The 20,168-nt window shown below is 40.7% G+C and overlaps 1 protein-coding gene across 1 annotated transcript in view; it reads right to left on the bottom strand.

Moving 5' to 3' along the window:
- Nucleotides 1–20,168, bottom strand: part of MKX (mohawk homeobox) — a 59,092-nt gene that overhangs the window by 21,233 nt on the left and 17,691 nt on the right. The window lies entirely within an intron of this gene.

The raw sequence follows: 20,168 nt of genomic DNA on the forward strand, positions 1-20,168 counted from the left end.
GACTAAATTTCACAAGAAATGTTCAAGACCTATTTGGAACATTTTAAACACGACTAATGGCCATGAAAGGAGACATGGACAGACATACTAAGTTTCTGGATAAGATGATTCTATATCTTAAAAAAATCAAATTTTCTATAATTAATTCATAAGTGTAACACAATCCCAATAAAAATAAGAAAACTTTTTTTCGAGGAGACAAGTTGATCCTAAAGTTAATAGTGGAAAACAAGCAAGCAACAATAGCTAGAAAAACTATGAAAAAAGAAGACGGAGGGAGAATAAGCATAGCCAGATTTTAAACATATTCTAAAGCCTCAATAGTTAAAACAGTGTGGGATTGGAGCATGAGGAGAAACAAAAATCGAGACCAGAAAGATAAGAGACTCAACTTAAAATGTAGTATTTCCAACCAGGGAAGGAGGAGAAAGACAGATCAATAAACAGTATTAGAATAACTGGGTAGCTCTACGGAAAAAAATAAAATTGGACATTTTCTTCCCACTATATTATACCATTTCTCAAGCTAAGATACATTCCAAAGAAATAAAATATTTAAGGTACAAATTGAGACTCACAGAAATACCAGAAGAAAACCTAGGATACTCCCTTTAGGGTTTTGAAGTGAGGAAGTTCTATCACTTAAAATCTAGCAGCCAAAGAAATATCAATAAATGTAATTACATTTTTTTCAAAGGCTACATGGGGAAAAATCAGAAGGAGAATCAGTTTTTCCACATCCTCACCAACACTTATTAATTTCTGTTTTTTGACAACAGCCATCTTAATTGGTGGGAAGTGGCATCTCTTCTTGGGTTTTTTTTTTTAATTGAAGTATAGTTGATTTATAATGTTGTGTTAGTTTCTGATGTACAGCAAAGTGATTCTGTTATACACATATATAGATTTTTTTTCATATTATTTTCCATTATGGTATATTACAGGATATTGAATATAGTTCCCTGGGCTATACAGTAGGACCCTGTTGTTTATCTATTTTATATACAGTAGTTTGCGTCTGCTAATCCCAAACTCCTCATTTATCCCTCCCCCACCCCCTTTCCCATTGGTAGCCATAAGTTTGTTTTCTGTGTCTGTGAGTCTGCTTTTGTTTCATAAATAAGTTCATCTGTGTCATATTTTAGATTCCACATATAAGTGATATATGATATTTGTCTTTCTCTTTCTGATTTACTTCACTTAGTATCATAATCTCTAGGTCCATCCATGTTGCTGCAAATGGCATGATTGCCTTCTTTTTTATGGCTGAGTAAAATTATATATTGTGTATATATACATACCACATCTTCTTTATCTATTCATCTGTCGATGGACATTTAGGTTATTTCCATGTCTTGGCTATTGTAAATAGTGCTGCTATAAACATAGGGGTGCATGTACCTTTTCAAATTAGAGTTTTCTCCAGATATAATCCCAGGAGTGGGATTGCCAGGATCGTATGGCAACACTATTTTTAGTTTAAGGAACCTCCATACCATTCTCCATAGTGGTTGCAACAACTTACATTCCCACCAACAGTGTAGGAAGGTTCCCTTTTCTCTACACCCTTTCCAGCATTTGTTATTTGTAGACTTTTAAATAATAGCATTCTGACTGGTTTGAGGTGGTACCTCAACGTAGTTTTGATTTGCATTTCTCTAATAATTAGTGACGTTGAGCATCTTTTCATGTTCTTATTGGCCATTTGTATATCTTCTTTGGAGAAATGTCTAATTAATAAGTCTTTTTTCCATTTTTAAAAACATTTTATTTTTTTTATTTTTTAAATTTTTATACAATTTTCAAAGGTTACTTATTAATAGTTATTACAAAATATTGGCTCTATTCCCCATGTTGTATAATATACACTTGAGCCTTACACTTAATAGTTTGCCTGCCCCCCCCTACTGCCCCTCCCCCCTCCCTTCTCCCCACTGGTAACCACTAGTTTGTTCTCTATATCTGTGACTCTGCTTCTTTTCTGTTATATTCATCAGTGTGTTGTATTTTTTAGATTCCACATATAAGTGATATCATACAGTATCTGTGTTTCTCTGTCTAGCTTATTTACATCACATAATACCCCCCAAGTCCATCCATGTGCTACAAGTGCCAAATTCCGTTCTTTTTTATGGCTGAGTAATATTCCATTGTATACGTGTACCACATCTTCTTTATCCATTCATCTGTTGATGGACACTTGCTTCCATATCTTGGCAATTGTAAATAATGCTGCTATGAACATTGGGGTGCATGTATCTTTTCCAATTAGTGTTTTTGGTTTTTTGGGGATATGTACCCAGGAAAGGAATTGTTGGGTTATATGGTAGTTCTAGTTTAAGTTTTTTGAGAAACCTCCATACTGTTTTCCACAGTGGCTGCACCAATTTACATTCCCACCAACACTGTCAAAGGGTTCCCTTTTCTCCACATCCTCACCAACATTTGTTATTTGTGTTCTTTTTGATGAAGAATAAAAGCCATATGATCATCTCAGTAGAGGCAGAAAAAGCTTTTGATAAAATTCAACATCCATTTATGATAAAAATTCTCCAGAAAGTGGGCACAGAAGGAACTACCTCAACATAATAAAGGCCATATATGACAAACCCACAGCTCACATCATACTCAACGGTGAAAAGCTGAAAGCATTTCCTCTAAGATCAGGAACAAGACAAGGATGCCCACTCTCACCACTATTATTCAACATAGTTTTGGAAGTCCTAGCCACGGCAATCAGAGAAGAAAAGAAATAAAAAGAATCCAAATTGGAAAGGAAGAAGTAAAACTCTCACTGTTTGCAGACAGCATAATACTATACATAAAAAATCCTAAAGGGGGGCTTCCCTGGTGGCGCAGTGGTTGAGAATCTGCCTGGTAATGAAGGGGACACAGGTTCGAGCCCTGGTCTGGGAAGATCCCACGTGCCGCGGAGCAACTAGGCCCGTGAGCCACAACTACTGAGCCTGCGCGTCTGGAGCCTGTGCTCCGCAACAAGAGAGGCCGCGATGGTGAGAGGCCCGCGCACCGCGATGAAGAGTGGCCCCCGCTTGCCACAACTAGAGAAAGCCCTCGCACAGAAACGAAGACCCAACACAGCCAAAAATAAATAAATTAATTAATTAATTAAAAAAAAAAAGTAACAAATGTTCAAGTACAATTGGTGTCTTTAAAAAAAAAAAAGAGTATCTTGGAATTCTTTAAAAAAAAAAATCCTAAAGATACCTTTTTCCATTTTTTAATTGAGTTTGTTTTTTGTTGTTGAGTTGAATAGTCTATATTTTATATAAAAATGGGGGAAAGAAAGAATTTACATTCATATTTGCTCTTAAACATATAAAGATTCTCTGTAAGGATACATTAAAAAAATACTTTAACAATGTACTTGGACAAAATCCCTCTGTTATATATTATATGGTATCCTGTATTTCTTCGTAGCATCTGGCAACACTTCTTTGTTCAATACTTGCCTTCCACAATATGCTGTCTGTGATGTTCACTGTTTTACATCCAATATGTAGCAGAAAGGGTTCTCAATGATTTTTTGCAAACAGACTGACTAACTGATGGAGAGAGAGGAATGTATCACATCAGAATACATCAGGTTATTAGGATGCTAAACTGTCAGAACATGATAGCAGTCCCACTGGAAAGCAGGAAGAAAGATCCTGGTGAGTTAAGGGGTGGGCTCAGGGCTGCGTTATGACGTGTGGGCTCTAGCGACTTCTGCCTTTGCGGACTCCTTCCTCCCTAAAAAACCTATCATACGTTCACTGTTATTATACTCATTTTTCTTTTGATTTTAAAAGAAATGAAAATGGAAGCATTAAATTCAAGTGGGCTGCGCTACTGTGTGCAGCTACTCTTTCCTGGATGAGGAGAGAGTAGAGGAATGGGAGGGATTCCTCGAAGAAAGCAGGCCTAGGATGCCCGAGGCTGTGGTCCTGGGGATGAGAAGGCAACGTGAAGAGGCAGGAGCCCAGCACGCGTGAAGAGACACAGGAGGAGCACAGAGACCCAGCCGTCTGGAGCTCACCTCCCCGCTTCCGCACCACGTTTCTCTGCCCTCTCTGACAACTACACCACAGCAACCTGGCGACCACCGCATTAAATATGGGCTAGACCTGCAAAACTAACTTAGGTTTTGAATTTCAAAAAAAAAAGAAAACAGAGCTTTCTTCCCGCCCTACCCCAAATGTTCCTCTAGTTAATCCACTTGTTTTTCAAGGGAAATTAATTTTTTTAAAAACCGTGTTTTTCTAAATGAAAGCTTATATCCTATTTTTTTAAAATTCGTTTGAAAGTACACTGACTCATGTCATATGTGTACAGATTACATTAAACTGGCCTCTGCATCATTCTATCAGAAATGAGCAGGTTAAACCAATGGCAACTTTGTGCCCCTAAAAAAATGGGGAAGTGGATGATGCCAGCCTTTATAAAATTTTTAAATAATGTTTTCCTACATTCTTTCCCTGAAGAGGGAAACTATTACCTCTCTTCATTGATTTAAAGAAAAATTTTTTTAAAGCTTAAGAAATACTTCCAACCAGAGAATATTAAAGAATTTAACAGCTGGTATGGCATGTACACCAACCAATTCGAAGACATGTTGGCTGTAAAGACGCGGACACTGGTGCGCACTGTCGAATACTTAACACCTGCTGTAGGAAAAGCTTTGCTCCCAACTTCACATGCTTTCTCCCCTGATTCAGTTCACTGACCGTCACAAGGTCTTCAATTATCTACCTGAACCTATAGAACCTATATTTTTCTTGTGCACCATTCAGCTATGCATTTCTGTACTTCTTTAACACACACATGAAACCAACTCTACACCAGATATGTTGGGAGCTGGAGATGAATGAGACAGAATCTATATTGTAGGGAAGTCAGAATCTAAGGAGAGTAGCAAACTACTTCTGTTCTTCACACTGATTTCTGAGGTCTGGTAACAATAATAAAACAAAGGTGAGCTGGCACATGAATATGACTCTAGGCCACATGCATGAAGGACCCTGAAGACAGCAGGGTTTCCTGAAGGTCAACTCCACACCTTCGAGCTGTAACGAGGAGGCCTGTCAACCACTTGCCTCCTGCCACCACTAAGGCACTGTTTTCCAACAGGATTATACTGCACGCCACACATGCAAACCGCATAAGCAATGTTAAACTGTCTAGTAGACACGCTTGAAAAAGTGAAAGGAAAAAGAAAACACAGATTTAATAAAATATCTTAACTCAATTCAGCCAAATATTATCATTTCAGCATGGAAACAATATAAAAATTACCAATGAGATATTTCCCATGCTTTTCCCGCCATACGTGTTAACACATCTTACTTTGGACTAGTCACATTTCAAGGGCTCTGTCACCTCACGTGGCCAGTGGCTGTCTTATCGGACAGCACAGTTCTAAGCGACTCTACATAGAATGGACACCTGAGCTATTCCCTAAATCTCATAGGGATAGAGTGAATTCTGAGGAATCTTCAAAAGTACAGAAATGTCCGCAGTTTCCTATAGAATTCCTGTGAAAGCAGAGATTCCTAGAATCGTCCTACAATGAAAAAGTTGAAGATAAGGTAGGGCTTGATTTGTGACCATGTATTTTGCTTCCTATTCTTAAACTCTGGCTTAAAGGAACCTCTTATTCTGGATTCACTACTAATTGGTCACAAAGACCAGATTCCCCTCTTGCCAGTTTACCTTAGTCTCTGTATTAGCATGAGAAGGAACTACTTCTTGATGCTGCTGGCTCAACACACTTCAGTACATTCTTCTTCCCTTAAAGGCCCATCTTGTTCATGGGCCCCTGGGAGAAGAATGGACAAACTTATAAAAGACTTAAACTAAATCCCACAGTAATCAATAAGTAAAGAATACTAGTTGAAAGACTCACCAGCACTACTCAACATGGGATCCACCAATCCCTTCAAGAGCCCATTCAGGCCTAACTGGTCAGTAACCCCTGGCGTTTGACGACCCTCTGACCCTTAGTAGGCAGACCCTGATCCAGAAATAAGAGTCATTGCCCTGCCACTCTCCAAGTTTCCCCTCTTCCCCCAGCTCTCTCCTTTTCAATTCCATCAATTTTCAAAGGTCCTTTTCCCCACAGCACTATGACGTTCTCTTGTATCTTTCTCCTCTCGATTTTCTTTGCTATTGTTCATTGTTTCTTTTATCTTTCTATCTCTGACATCATTATTTCTTATACCTGGCATGTAATCATATTTATACTTAATATCATTGTTCTGGATTATTCTTTCTCAAAATCAGATTCTCTATCAAAATATATTTATCTGATACATAGTCAAATATTAAGATAGCCCTTCCTTCCCAGGAAAGAAATTTATATACAAATTGTCCCAAGTACCCAAATTTAAATGGTCAGTGGTTAAAACAAAGCGGTGAACCCAGTGCCTTTTAACCCTGGCTGAGTCTTTTTATGAAGGCAGGAAGGACTTGCAGAGGCCAGTTGAATCGTGATAAGCTGGTTAGACAAGACAAAATGTGTCTGAAGCTGCTTCTTTGGTTTAAGACTCTGACACTGCTTCCTCCCAGGCTTCCTCTAATTGATCAGGGAGTGGACTGAGGCATCAGGGACCACAGGCAGTGCCCACTGCTGGAAGGAACCACGGACAGGGCGCCATGTCCAGTTTTAGGGTTTCTACCTCTGCAATGCAACTTCAGAATTGCAGTGGGTACAACAACATCTCTGGTCTATCTCTAGCTCCAGATCTCTTGTCAGTTTCTTAACATTTGTGTTCACCAGTGATATTTCCAAGTCATATCACGGTACTGAAGAGGGAGTTTCCTTCGGAAATATGATAAATTCTAGCCCAATCATATCACTGCTTTCAAGTAGGATGAAAATCTTTTGGCACTGCTCAATCACAACTAAGAACAAGACCATACAGGCCAGAATACCCTGAAATAGAGGGAGACCTCAAGCAGCGGTACCTTGAAATCACAGACCAAGGAGGGGAGCTCCGTCACTAGGGAAAAGAATTCATCTCTCAGAATAACATAGTTTCAAATTTAAATCAAATGAAAGAAATGATCTAAAAGACTCCTTTCCTAAAATCACTATGTACTTTATTATGCAATTTTATGCCAGTTTCTATTCCTATACCAGGTTCTTCAGTTTTCCTGGGAGGGCTCCACACCGTCTCCCCAACTAGATACGACCCTGCGGCGGTCGTGAAAGTGCTCTGTGCCCAGTCACTCCCTCTGCCCAGAGAACAGCCCCGATTAGGTCCTAAACTCACACAGCCCCAAGAAGACCAGAAACCCAGAGCTACCTCCAAACGGGGTTCCAAGCCTAGGGGGGTTTCAGGAAATCTTTGGAACCCCCAAAATAACAGGTATAACTGAAGAAAGTAAGTTGCCCTTTAATATCACAAATGTCTTATAAAGTGAAGGTTATGAACTAGGAGGCCCTTCTGATTTGCTCAGAACCTCGGGAGTGGGTTGAGCGCACGAAGCAGGCCTGGGACAGAGTTTTGTAGCTGAAGCAGGAGAGAGCTGGATGACACAACACTACATGGGAAGAACTTGGAGATTTTGGAGCAACTGGGGAATTAGGCGGTAAGCAGGAAAGGATGGTAGGGGGAAGCGTGGAGCTGGGAGATTCTGTGCTGCTGTGGGGACCACGTGGGACAGAGCGGGCAGGCAAGAGTCCCACGCGAAATGGCCCAGGAACGCTTAAGGACAAGGACACGCAGCGCTCTGTAGGAAGTGGTGTGCGCTGCCGGGATGTAAAGCCCTCCTTCATTCCCTCCAAATTCTCCATACAGCCCAGTACACGCACACACCTTCTGAGAGCGGGGGGATCTTCTGGCATTTGAGGAAGGGAGCACATTGCACATCTGAATCAACGTGATACAGAACAGGGACCACACATGTGGGATGGCAGTGTGACCACAAACTGAACGCACTTTGGAGAGTAAATGTTCCCGACATGCTTCAAAGACAGAACTCTTAGGCATCATCAGAAATCTTCAGAAGGGTCTGAGCTTCCACAGCAGGAACCGTGTCCAAGAGAATCCTATTTAGATCCAAAGGATCAGAGTTACCCCTGCTGCCATCCCAGTTACAGGGAAGTGTGGGGTGGGGAAGTGCTTGTTTGTTTCTTTGGAGAAGGATCCAAGGCTTTTTATCCAATTGTCAAAGAAGTCCATGTGCAAAAGGAGGAACAGCTCCAAATAAGTTAAGAGTCACTGTTTTGGAGAGGCCAACTCCATAAATGATTATTTTTTAAAAAATCTGAGTACACTTAACGAGGATGGAAAACACCGTAAACTCGAGTGGAAAGAGTCTGAACGAGAAACTGAGAGACTCAGCTTCTCTTTCTGGCTCTGCCGTTAGGTAGCTGTGCACCAGTGGGTCCCTCCCTCCCATCCTGCGAGAAAGCCGAGATAATCATCCTTATTGGTACCTCACAGTGTTGTAGTGAGGACCCAGTAAAATGACAGATGCCCGTGCACTTGCTACAGTACACAGAGCAACACACTATATTATTAGATCTAATCTGGCATTAGATTTGCTAACCAAATACCAGAATAGCAAGTACAAAAGTGACCTTAGTGAAAATATTTTTACAATTCCATCATGGATATTATCCCCTTTTCTTGCCATGATAAATAATGGCATTCAGCTTTAAAGGATATTTTTATCGTTGACCCAACTTTGGGAGTTTCACCGTGTTCTAGCCTCACTTTCCAACTTGTTTTGTGACTCTTCCTTCCTCCTGCCAGCTCCCTCTGCAGGTGCTCTGAACTTGTGCAGTCGCAAAGGAAGCTTTCCTGGTTTCTTGTGTGCATGGCAACACGCATGACATTTGATCTTACATAGGGATTAAGTCATTCATGAGCAGAGCCCAAAGGGAGGAACAGCTCCAAAATAACAACCAGCCTTGCTGGTACTACAACATCCAGAAATTCATAGTCACTTCTGCTACAGTTATAATTTGCAGTCTGTCTGGCACTGAGAAATTTAACTGCAGTCTCTGTGGTTAAAATAAAATGTATCTACAGTAACTTGGAGCCATGTTTTAAAATGTTCCATGTTATTTTAGTTCAAGGACAAGCTTTTAAAGTTAAAAGAAAACTTTGGCTTTAATTATAGATTAAAAGTGAAAGGTTTTTTTTTTTTTTTTAAGGAATGCTATTGAGTCGCAATTCTGGAGAAAGCATTTGAAATAAAGAAAATTAGTTCTCCTAAAGTAACAATCTTTATTAATATAGGAAGATCAAAAACTGAGAGCGTACACTCACCCATAAAGACAACGTTTTTGTGGTTTTTAAACTATGACAGTCAAAGTTCATCTACTCCGTATTATATTTTCCAGTGATTTCAGTTGTATTTTATGACCAGGATGCAATGTTTTAACAGGCACTACTGCTGAAACAATGACAGACCTAATAAAAGGCAGTTGATAGTGTTGTTTACCCTTAAATGTTAGAAAAGCCTCATGGAATCTAAATTTATGAAACACGGAAGTTGAGTTCTATTGTTCATACAACAAAAGGATTCACTGCAGGATTGTTTTAAAATACCAAGTGTCTGCCCTCTCCTTAAAACTCGATTCAATTTAAATCTACTATTTTTAGAATGTATCTACTTAAAAATTCAATGCACAAGTTTATTATATTCTGTGGATTTATACAGAGTGGCCTAAAATAGAAACTTTAAGTCAAGTGCACCAGTACAAGCAGTCAGCAAAGGCTTAGACCCCAGGCTCTCGGCAAGGGCTGCGCTCACGCCCTCGGCACTCCGGGACCACTCAGGATGCTGCAGGAAGGAAGCTGACTGCAGTCTGCTTGTCTTCTCAACAGATTTGCTGCCCCTTCCAAAGTAACAGCTCCCCCTACCCCATCAACCTTGTTCTGTGTGATTGTTTGATCTCGTTTCACCACATTTTTGGACTCCACAGCTCTCAGGAGGGTGGCTTCAGGCAGACGCTTGTCTCCCTCTGGCCACTTTTATGTCCCTGGATTCCCTCTCCTCTCTACAGAGACGGTCTACGCTCCTTCCTGGGATTCTAAGGCCAGAATGGCATCGCCTGCCCTACAGAGATGGCTCCATCCTAATGGCACCATCCACAGCCTCAAATGCCCATAGTGGGACTGGGAAAGAAAGAATCTGCAGTAAGACAAAGGAAGAGGTGAAATAAATTCTGGACTGAAAGTTGTAACCAAAGACGAAGGAGCCCCATGGCTGACCCTACTCTTTGGAGTGGAGAAAGCATGAGGACGGCCCAGAGTAGCCAAGGAGGCTCCCTTGAAACTCTCTCACACATTCAGTCACTTGGTGATTTACAAGTTCTGCAGGCAAAATACCCTGCGGGGAAATGGGAATAATAATGGTATCTGCCTCACGAGGTGGTTCTGAGGATCAAGTAAGAAAATGCACGCCGAGGGCTCAGGGCAGTGCCTTACTGATAAATGCTCAATAATCACCAGCTATTGTTATTATTATTATTATTATTACTGTCTTTATTGTGCCCTGGTGGAAGCTATTTTGACCATGCTCTTTTGTCACAGGTATCAGCTGTCCTGAGATGAAGGCCTGCAGTGCTTGATGGAGACACGGATACCCACTAACTCTGGAGGACTGAAGGGGCAGCAGAGTACCTATACGATGGGCTGGGGCTTGAGAACAGCAGAAGGACACAGGCTCCTTTGGAGAGAGGCGAAAAGGAGCCCGGAGGTAGAAGAGTGAGAAACAGAGGTGGAAGACCTCTCAAAGGTAAACCACCATCTGTGTAACTTTCCCCAGGTTTGGGAAAAGGTAAAAGACGGTGGTCAAGAGCAAAGTTTCAGAGTCAAACAGATCTGAGCCTGAATCCGGGCTCTGCAACACATGTGGGCAAATTCTGCTATTTAAGTGTGTTCTCTCATCCTCAAACACACATACCACGGAATCATTGCAGGGACTAAATAAATAACACATGTAGGTACAGGACAATGCAGGCCTATAGTGAGTGCTCCGTAAATAGCGGCTGCTGTTACTAAGTGCAGTAAACATCCATCAGACCACTGTCTAGCCAGCTACCTTAGAAATACGCTGTCAGCTGCCTGATGCCTGCCTGCATGTTACAGATAAAAGGTACGTACCCTACAGGGAAGCAGGACTAACCAAATGTATAAAGAGAATAAATGTGTGGGGGGTTTTTTGTGTGTGCTCACATGTAAATAATTATGTAAATTTCAACTAATTTACTTAGACAAGATTTGATTACTCAGTTTACAGATTATCCATACCCAAAGCATTTACAGCAGTATCCTTCTTATACTTTATAACTGACAGATCACACTAAGGACGACGCTTATCGTCTAAACATTTGAGGTTGAACGGGCAAAACCTCATCCAAATCCTCCTGCTGTGTGCTCTCTGCTGGGATAAGCAGAATTCTGCCCCCGTAACTTTCCCCCCTAGTGTCACATCTGTGGACGTGTTATGTTACATGTTAAAAGGGACTTTGCAGATGGAACTAAGATTACCCATCAGTTGACCTTAAATGAAGGGTGGGCTCAATGTAATCACGTGAGCCCCTTAAACACAGAGCTTTTTCCAGGTTGGGGCCACAGGGAGAAGGCAGAGAAATTCAAGCCTAGGAGGACTGAACATGCTGTTGCTGGACCGGAAAGAAGGAATGGGGCAGCTACTAGAAGCTGAGACGTAAGGGGAGGGGGACCTCAGTCCTACAACCACAAGGAAATGAGTTCTGCCAACAGCCTAAATATGCTTGTGAGTGGGTTCTTTCCCAGGTGAGAACCCAGTGTGACCAACGCCTTGATGTCAGCCTGGGGAGACTCTGAGCAGGGTGTCCAGCTATGCTGTGTCAGACTGCTGACCTGAGATAATATTGGTAATATTGACTATTGTTTTCAGTTGCTAAGTTTGTGGTGATTTGTTATGCAGCAACAGAAAACCAAAATATAAGCATAAAACCAGTCTTTGACTTATAACCACAGTCATCGCTTTTGAACCTGTCACGGTTAATTAATTAAAAAAACAGCATACTCCACTCCTGACTGTGACATACAAGCTGCCGTTCCCGGCAGTGGATGTGCCGTGATCTCAAGCGAGTCTTCTGGCCTCTCTCTGTCTTAGTTTCAGGGGCTTCACTTATTATTTTCTTAAAATAAGTGCTTGGATCTGTTGCCGCTCATTTAGCATCTCTAACAGAGGGTGTGCAGGATCCCTGGAAGAGAAAACCCTTCAAATCCCTATATTCCAGGAAAAGCCTTGTGAAGGGATATGATGTCATGCCTAGCTAAGAACTGTGTTTGGATATTTCCTGCTTACGCAGCCGCCCGACGGCGAGATCAACTAGCGATACTATGTGAAGCTCTTGACCTCATCCTCATCAGGACTCTAGTGCCTCTAAAGGATGTGCCAGAGTGTTAGCTACGTGATCCAGGGAAAGAGCCCCTCCTCCCCAGATTAACAGACACTGACGTCTGTTATGGATACCAGACGAAGTGGCTGTAAGCAGAGGACTCTGGGAATGTTAGGTGCTCCAGCAAGAGAGGTCCAGGGAAAGAGCCCCTCCTCCCCAGATTAACAGACACTGACGTCTGTTATGGATACCAGACGAAGTGGCTGTAAGCAGAGGACTCTGGGAATGTTAGGTGCTCCAGCAAGAGAGAGGGTGCTGCTCTAGGAATGATAATGGGAACAGTGGCCCATTTTAAATTCATTAATGTTTAATCAGCACAGTGTCCACATGCTGACAGCTAGACAATCAAGCATATCCCTGAGGGAAGAAAGAAAACTCATAGACAAGTATTCTGTGGTCAGTCTACCACTGCCCAGAGACAGAAATATGGTGAAATTGAGCCACAGTCAAACAAACCGAGGAAGAATCTGGACAGCAGAGCCCTGAACAAAGACAAGGGACTTTATTGTTAAGAGACAGAAAAAGGGAAGGAGGGAGGGAGGGAGGATGGAAGGAAGGAGAGAAGAAAGAAGAAAGAGAGAGAAAGAAGGAAAAAAGGAAAGAAAGATATTAGGGGGAAGACAAGATATTCTGACATTTTCAAAATAACTTGAATATTCAAATTTTAATATGTACTTTATTAATATATTTTTGAAACATAATAACCCTTTCCTTCCCATGTCATTATTTTATTTTGATGCATAACTTTAATTAAATACATTTGTAGCACTAGCTAAAAATTATTAAAATAATCCAAGTATGAAAGGGTAAGAATAATCATATGAAGCAAATGATTATTTAATGCTCCATTAATTGATGATAATTATGCTAGAAGGAAAGACTGGCAAAAAGGAATGGAATTCTTAACTTCTTGTTTTTACTTAAAAATTCCCAACAGTACTCACTCAAACAAAGAAGTTCAGTTTTCCACTGGAAAGACAAAAAGAAAAGTCAGTGCTAGCGTGTCCTGCCACATGCCTCACTGCAGAGTAAAACCCACTTGGATTCTAATCACATTTCAAAAGTGTCGTATTTATTAGGTGCATGGCTGCCAAGTACCACTATATCATAGAGGTACAATTAGAGGCATTTTTTATTTAACTAAATTATATTTAGCTCTCTATTTCAAGCACTACTGTTTGGAAAGTCTTACCCATCATAACGTGTCATGTTTATGTACATGACACCCATCAGAAATTTTCCAGGAGTTCCCACATCCCACTCTGTACACAATAGCTCTATTTTTATTATTCCTTTGATACTCAGAATCTATGCCTAATTCTGAATGTGTGCAAATTCCCAGTGAAAACGGCCAGAAACGAAGGAAACATCTTTTATGATAAAATCATTTGCTGAAAGTCTGTACTACAGAGTACCCTTTAAGATGGTATACTGAATAAGCTTTACTTCTCTCTCAAAATACCATTAAAATCACAGACTGTAAATTTAAAAACAAACGAATGCCTAGCAGTCCTCGAAAACAATAAAGGGTACCATCACTGAATCAGAAGAGTTGAGAAATTCATGGAAGATGAAATGCATATCGCATCAAGTTGGTGGGGAAATCCAAACAGAGGACCACAACTCAAAACAGGTGGAGGGCAAGAGCACGGCACAGAGCAAGCTGCTGCTCTCAGCAGGCACAGAAGATACTCCAAGCTGGACAACAAGTGGGCCGGCAGGGGACTCCTGAAGGTTACCAGTCAAGGGACAGACATCGGAAGAGCTAGGCCACGCTTCCTTCCTGAGTCAGTAGGGTGTCTCTGCGTCATCTGGCCCCAGGACACAGCTTCTGCAAATGTTCTTTAAACAATTTAGGAAACCTCTCTAAAGAGGGCTCCTAGCATGGAGGCCATGAAGACGTGCAGAGCGGAGATGCAGGTAACTTCTGATCTCCACAGGCGTCATGGCTGCTATGAAAAAGGAGCAGTAAGGAAAAAACAAGACAGCACAATTAAAACTGCAACAGAAAGGTTGATTAACAGAACGGAAGTGGCACAGTTGAAGACTAAGTTGGTGACCCGGGAGAAAAAGTTGAGGAAACCGTTTATAAAATAAAGAAGAAAGATGAAAAATGTGAGAGGAAAAGGAGAGGACCAGGGAACCCCAGGCCAAGATCATTTTACATGTGAATTCTTTCAAACCTTCAGGTATCAGGAAGAGCTGATCCATACTTCATTTAAACTTTTCTAGAGTAGAAAAAGATGAAATACTTGCCAGCTCATTCCACAAGACCAGTGTAACTTTAACATCAAAACCGTGCAAGGAGAGAGCATGAGAAAAAAAAAATCTCACTTGAGAATTTTGATATACAATTACTAAATAAAATGCCAATAAACTGAATCCAGAAATTTCTTTACAAGAATGACATATCATGGTGGAATAGAACTTTTCCCAAGAATTCAAGGCCAGCTGAACACTAAGAAATTTACTCTAGATAGATTAAAAGAGGACAACTAGATGATGCTCTTAAAAACTGTGGAAACAGCATTTGATAAATGCAATAACTCTATTTAGTTATGTGTGTTTGGGGGTGGAGGGACCCCTTATTAAATAATCTAGGAATGGAAAGAGAATCCCTTAACTCGACAAAGTGTTTATACCAGAAGCTTTCCGTGAAAATTATACTTGATGGTAAAATATGAGGAAAATTCCCTTTAATGTCTGTCATCACTGGTATCACTCAACATGGTTTTGGAAAACTCGGTCAGTGCAGTGCAATAGCTGGAAACAGAGAGGGAGGGAAAGAGAGAGGAGAATAAATGCCTAAAGCAGTTACTATTTGAAGTTAATATGCTTGTGCGTCCTTTGACAATCCAACTGGATGTAAGGAAAATATACAAAACCCAACAGATTTCTATATATTAGTGATGGCTGTTACAAAATGTAATAGACAAGTCATCCACAATAGAAACAATAAGAACAACAGAATAAAAGATGTAATTAACTTATGAGAAATATGCAGACCCTATGTAAAGAAAAACTACAAAAATTTGTTGAATATCATGAGAGGTGATCATAATAAATGGAGAAATAAACGTTGTTCCTGAGTGGGAAGATCTGATATAATAAGGATATTAAATTCAGTGCTATCCTAATTTCCAACGGAATTTTTAAAACAGAATTTGTCAAACTTATTCCAAAGTCCAACTAGAGAAGTACACTCAATAGTCTAGATGTGACTATTTTGAAAAAAGTGAACATAAAGTAGACATAGCCTGCCAGATGTCAACACGCACAACAAAGCTACAGTCCTGAAAACAGCGTGCTGAGAGAGGAGTGTTTTTTTAAGTTGGATGGTATACAGTACAGTCTAGAAATAGACACACACACGAAGGGAAGCATTTCAAATCAGTAAGGAAAGGTGGAAGCACTCAGGACGTTGTGTGAGGACAGCTGGCTACCGATCTGGAAAAAAAAATCAGATCACTACCTCATACCATGTATAAAAACATTTCAGGTAGATTCTGAGCATGTAAGTGCACAATTAAAATAATAAGAGCAGTGGAAGGAAATGCAGAAGCATGACACAGGACAGAAAGACCCCGTGCAGATTTAACCCAAGGTCCCCTCCCTCCCTGGCCTCCTTCCCCACCTCAGGGCCCAGCACCGCAGGCCGGTCCCCCACCTGCCACCAGGGGCTCCCCGACACTCCTGAGAGATGTTCTTTCTGCTGCTCAGAGCCCAAGTTCTGCTTCTATTAGAGACAACACGGTCTGTATTTAACTGTGACGTTCAGTACCCTGTGGGCTTCCTTCTCTCCCTAGAAATTTCACAGAATCTCAGATTATCAGAGGTAGTAAGGTACTTACGGAGCATCTTATCACAGCCCTCATGTGATGGCTAATGGAGCCAAGGCCCTGGTTAATAAAGGCACCTGCCTTAGAACACATACCCAATTGCTAGCAGTTCTGGCTGAATACAGAGCTCCTGATTTACAAGGCAATGCTCTCTGCTCTTTCCACGTTATAACTTCCTGGGGCTTAACCTACAAGTGGGTAATTTCAGGTCAGGTAAGGAGGGAGGATGGAGAGAAAATTTGGATACAGAAAGTCCTTTTCCAAACCACAGATGAAGCAGCAGATATTTAACTATAGTAAAATATACATTAAACTTGTCATGCTTTCACTGGGCCTCCACCCGGACCTTTATACTATCATTTTAATTAAAGCACCTGAGAGAATGGGGTCAAATATAGATCATTCACTTTTCTGGGTCTTCTCTGAGCTTCCTATTAGCATTTCACCGAGCGTGTGTAAGGGGGTAGGGATTAGGAACGGTATTTGGGGGTTGGTAATATGTCATGAAATCATAAAGTTGAGCTTTTTAATATTTTCCTAATGAGAGGAAAGTTATTGTAACTATAAACTAAAATTTTACTGCTTCAATCATAGCAACCGTGAAATAGTCCTCAAACACCTTTCGAGATAGTTGAGAATTACTATTCCAGATGATTTATGTTTATACTTTTTAAAGGACATTTTAAGAACAAAATATAAATTAAAAAAGAAATCTTCTGGAAGAAAAAAGTACACAGGTTAGATAAACTGGAGGCCCCATGGGTTGGGAGTAAATCTGAATTGGTACCATGATTTCTGAATAGGTCTAAAGTAAAGGAACCCAGGAGACACAGTAAAAACTAAAGACCAACTGCACTACTGACAAAGTTGTAAAAATACTCCTTGATCCAGCTGGATAGAGTTAGCAGCCCAGAAGAGGAGTAAAGAAGGAAAAAATACAGCGAGACTAAATGCAACCAAGACGATAAAAGAAAATGCAAAACAATGATGACACTCAGCCTCGGCTGCAGACTAGAGAAGGCTGGTGGATTCTCAAGCAGCCATTTAGCTCTGTGCTGGGCGAAGACATCACAGCAAAGGCACTTGGCACCAAGCAGCTTCTGGTCAGGGATTTTACCTTTAGAAATGTAAGACCCAGTCACATTTAAGGGTTCTTGTTCCCGCCAGATACCCATCCTCTTGCCCCGAAGCCATGTGACAAGTGATCCTGAATACCACTCTGCCTTTTACACATCTGCTGTCTAAATCAGTGCAGAAGCTGGAAGCAGCGACTCTGAATTCTGGCCTCAGCAAAAGGGTACGTTTTAGTGTCATAATGACAGTCCTGGCAGAACAGGGCATTCTTACTTCGAATGTCTCTGCCATACTGAGAGTTCTCTCCGTCGTAACCTGAGTCTGGCTCGATCAAGGGACTATCAGTTCTAAATTTTAAATACAGGGGCAACTATGTGAAAGCTTAAACAGCAACGGTTTCTTGGAAATCCCACTTTGTGAATGGTTGTCTCCGACTACTTTTCAGCACTTTAAAAGGTTTCCTTTTCATTTGCGTTGTTTTTCCATTTTAATTTCATCTCACCAAACTGGTCGTCTCAAAACCACTATTCTAAAAAACGTTCTTCTCTTCATTTAAATGAAGCCTGATCAAAGGCAAAATTGCTTTATATAATGATACCAAAAAGGGAACACAGTCTTTCTGTCAAAGATGCCCATCTTGGTCACTATATCAAAGCACTGAGTCAGTGGGCAAGAGGCTGTTTCTAACCCCATCCGCAGTCCAGTGACTGTGGAAGACACCACACAGACCCACAGTGCCATCTGGCCACACAGCAAGGTGCTGCCCAATCTGTGGCACGGTGACGTCTACAGTGCAATTTAGCTTTTCCGACGTGAAATTTAGTGAAGTGTCTGATCTGAGGAAATGCTACAGGTGAATCTGACCCCGAAGCACCTCAGTGTTATCCTGCACTGCAGCACGTTACTGGCCTGAGAAAAAGACTCAACACTGTGAGAAGCTGATGAGTGATGTCGGTGCTTAAAGCTGAGTCCAATCTATCTTCCCCAAACCACTTTCCAACTGGGTTGTTAGTATCACTCACATTTTTTCAGACCACTTTCAGGTAATGACTCAAGGCCTCCAGGGTAGACCCACGGCAGGGGGAAGATACCACTGGTCATTTTCAAAAGCCACTTTCTTTTCCCAACTATGTTCAATTCTACTACTACTACTGCTACACACAGACACACACACACACCCCAAGAGACTTTTGCCCAGCAGCAGTAACTGTTAGCGATCTTCTGCAAACCGTTCCTCTTTCCCTTAGTAACACAGGTAATACCAGATGTCTATTACAATCTATAACCTACCAACATGTGTGAAGACTTTTCCACTGCAGCCATTAAAACAGATTAGTTTTTTTAAAAAATGCACACACACACCTATCCTAAATTCTGAAAAGTTCAACACTAATGACAAGCTTTTTAAAATAAAAGTCAATTAAGTACCTGAAATTGCCAAAAGCCGTAGACTTACTGTACCAATGATCAGGATAGCATTTCCAAGCAACCCAGCAACTTGCATACAAAAAACCCAACAATTTCAATGCCTAGTGTAGAGCCCAAAGCAATTTCCTAATCTGCAAATTAAGGGATTGAACTGGAAGATCCTTTAATGTTTAATGCTGAATTTATAAAAATCCTTGCCTGTTTTCCTCTGTAGTACAATGAAAATAAGATAAATTAGGTAACACAGAGAGGAAAGGTTCATTATGCAGCTGGTATTTAAACATGCCATCCTTCATTTAAACTGAAAACCATGAAAAAATTCAAATGTGAAAAAAACCGAACAAAGTGAAAATTATTATTATTTTGCTTCCTCAAAACTCACAATTATAAACGATATAATTTCTAATAGAAAACAAGAACACAAGCTTCCAAAATTTAAAAGTACCAAAATTCAGGACTAGAAGAAAACACATATTTATTCTGAGTAAAAACTCTGTTACATCAACAAGACGAATTTTGACATAGAAAAATACCTGTTTAATTTTAGAAACAAAGTTGGGAGGCAGAAGGGAAAAACTAACTGTGACTCACCAAAAAAGAAAGAAAGAAAAGAAACCACTTCCACACACATTAAATAGAATGTCTTGTTATTTTCACAGACAGTAACAACTTTTTGACATCCATTTCAGGCCCAGGCTGGAGAGGTGTCAACAGGTCTTATTTGGTTTTGTCAGTGTGTAGAGTTCACAAACCTGACTGAAGTTAGAGTTAGTGGGATTTAGGCACTTATATTCCTTATACACAGGAGAAGGGGGGAAAAGGTCCTTTTATGCCAGCTTTGAGTTTGGCTTGAGTTTTTATGACTTATTTAGAAGCGCTAGGGAATGAAAAAAGTCTCTTAATGGAAATACTGACACAGTCTTCAATACAGTGACATGAACCAGCACTTCTACGAAACTGCACCAGGTGTGACTGACCACTCCAGCCAGTCGAAATGCAGTGTCGGAAAATCAGTTACAACAGACTGAATGCCAGGAGACAGTCCTGCCAAAATATAGGGGATACCCCTGCAGAATCAAAATGTCATGTTGATAAACTTGTTTTTAACAGAAAAACAGGTAAAATGTATGGGATCTTTACTCTTACATGTGGAGGAGAGAGAAAATGTAAAATTTCTGCATCGATGCTCTCCAAGTCTATCATAGGATTAAAAATAGTCATTCTTAAAAAGCCAAAGTAGTCATGTCAACCACGAGAGTGAATGGGGCGGAAGAGTTTAAATCATTGGATCTAAATCTGTGCTTCGTTTCTTAAATCTCACCCACAAGGCAGTGACCTAGATAAGTAGACAATAGGTATCATGACTTAGTGAAGTCAAATTCATAAAAGTTCCCCTTCTTTTTATTTGCCTGTCTGCT

Source organism: Eubalaena glacialis, chromosome 2 (genome assembly GCF_028564815.1).
Source record: "Eubalaena glacialis isolate mEubGla1 chromosome 2, mEubGla1.1.hap2.+ XY, whole genome shotgun sequence".
In the NCBI taxonomy this organism is placed as follows: Eukaryota; Metazoa; Chordata; class Mammalia; order Artiodactyla; family Balaenidae; genus Eubalaena; species Eubalaena glacialis.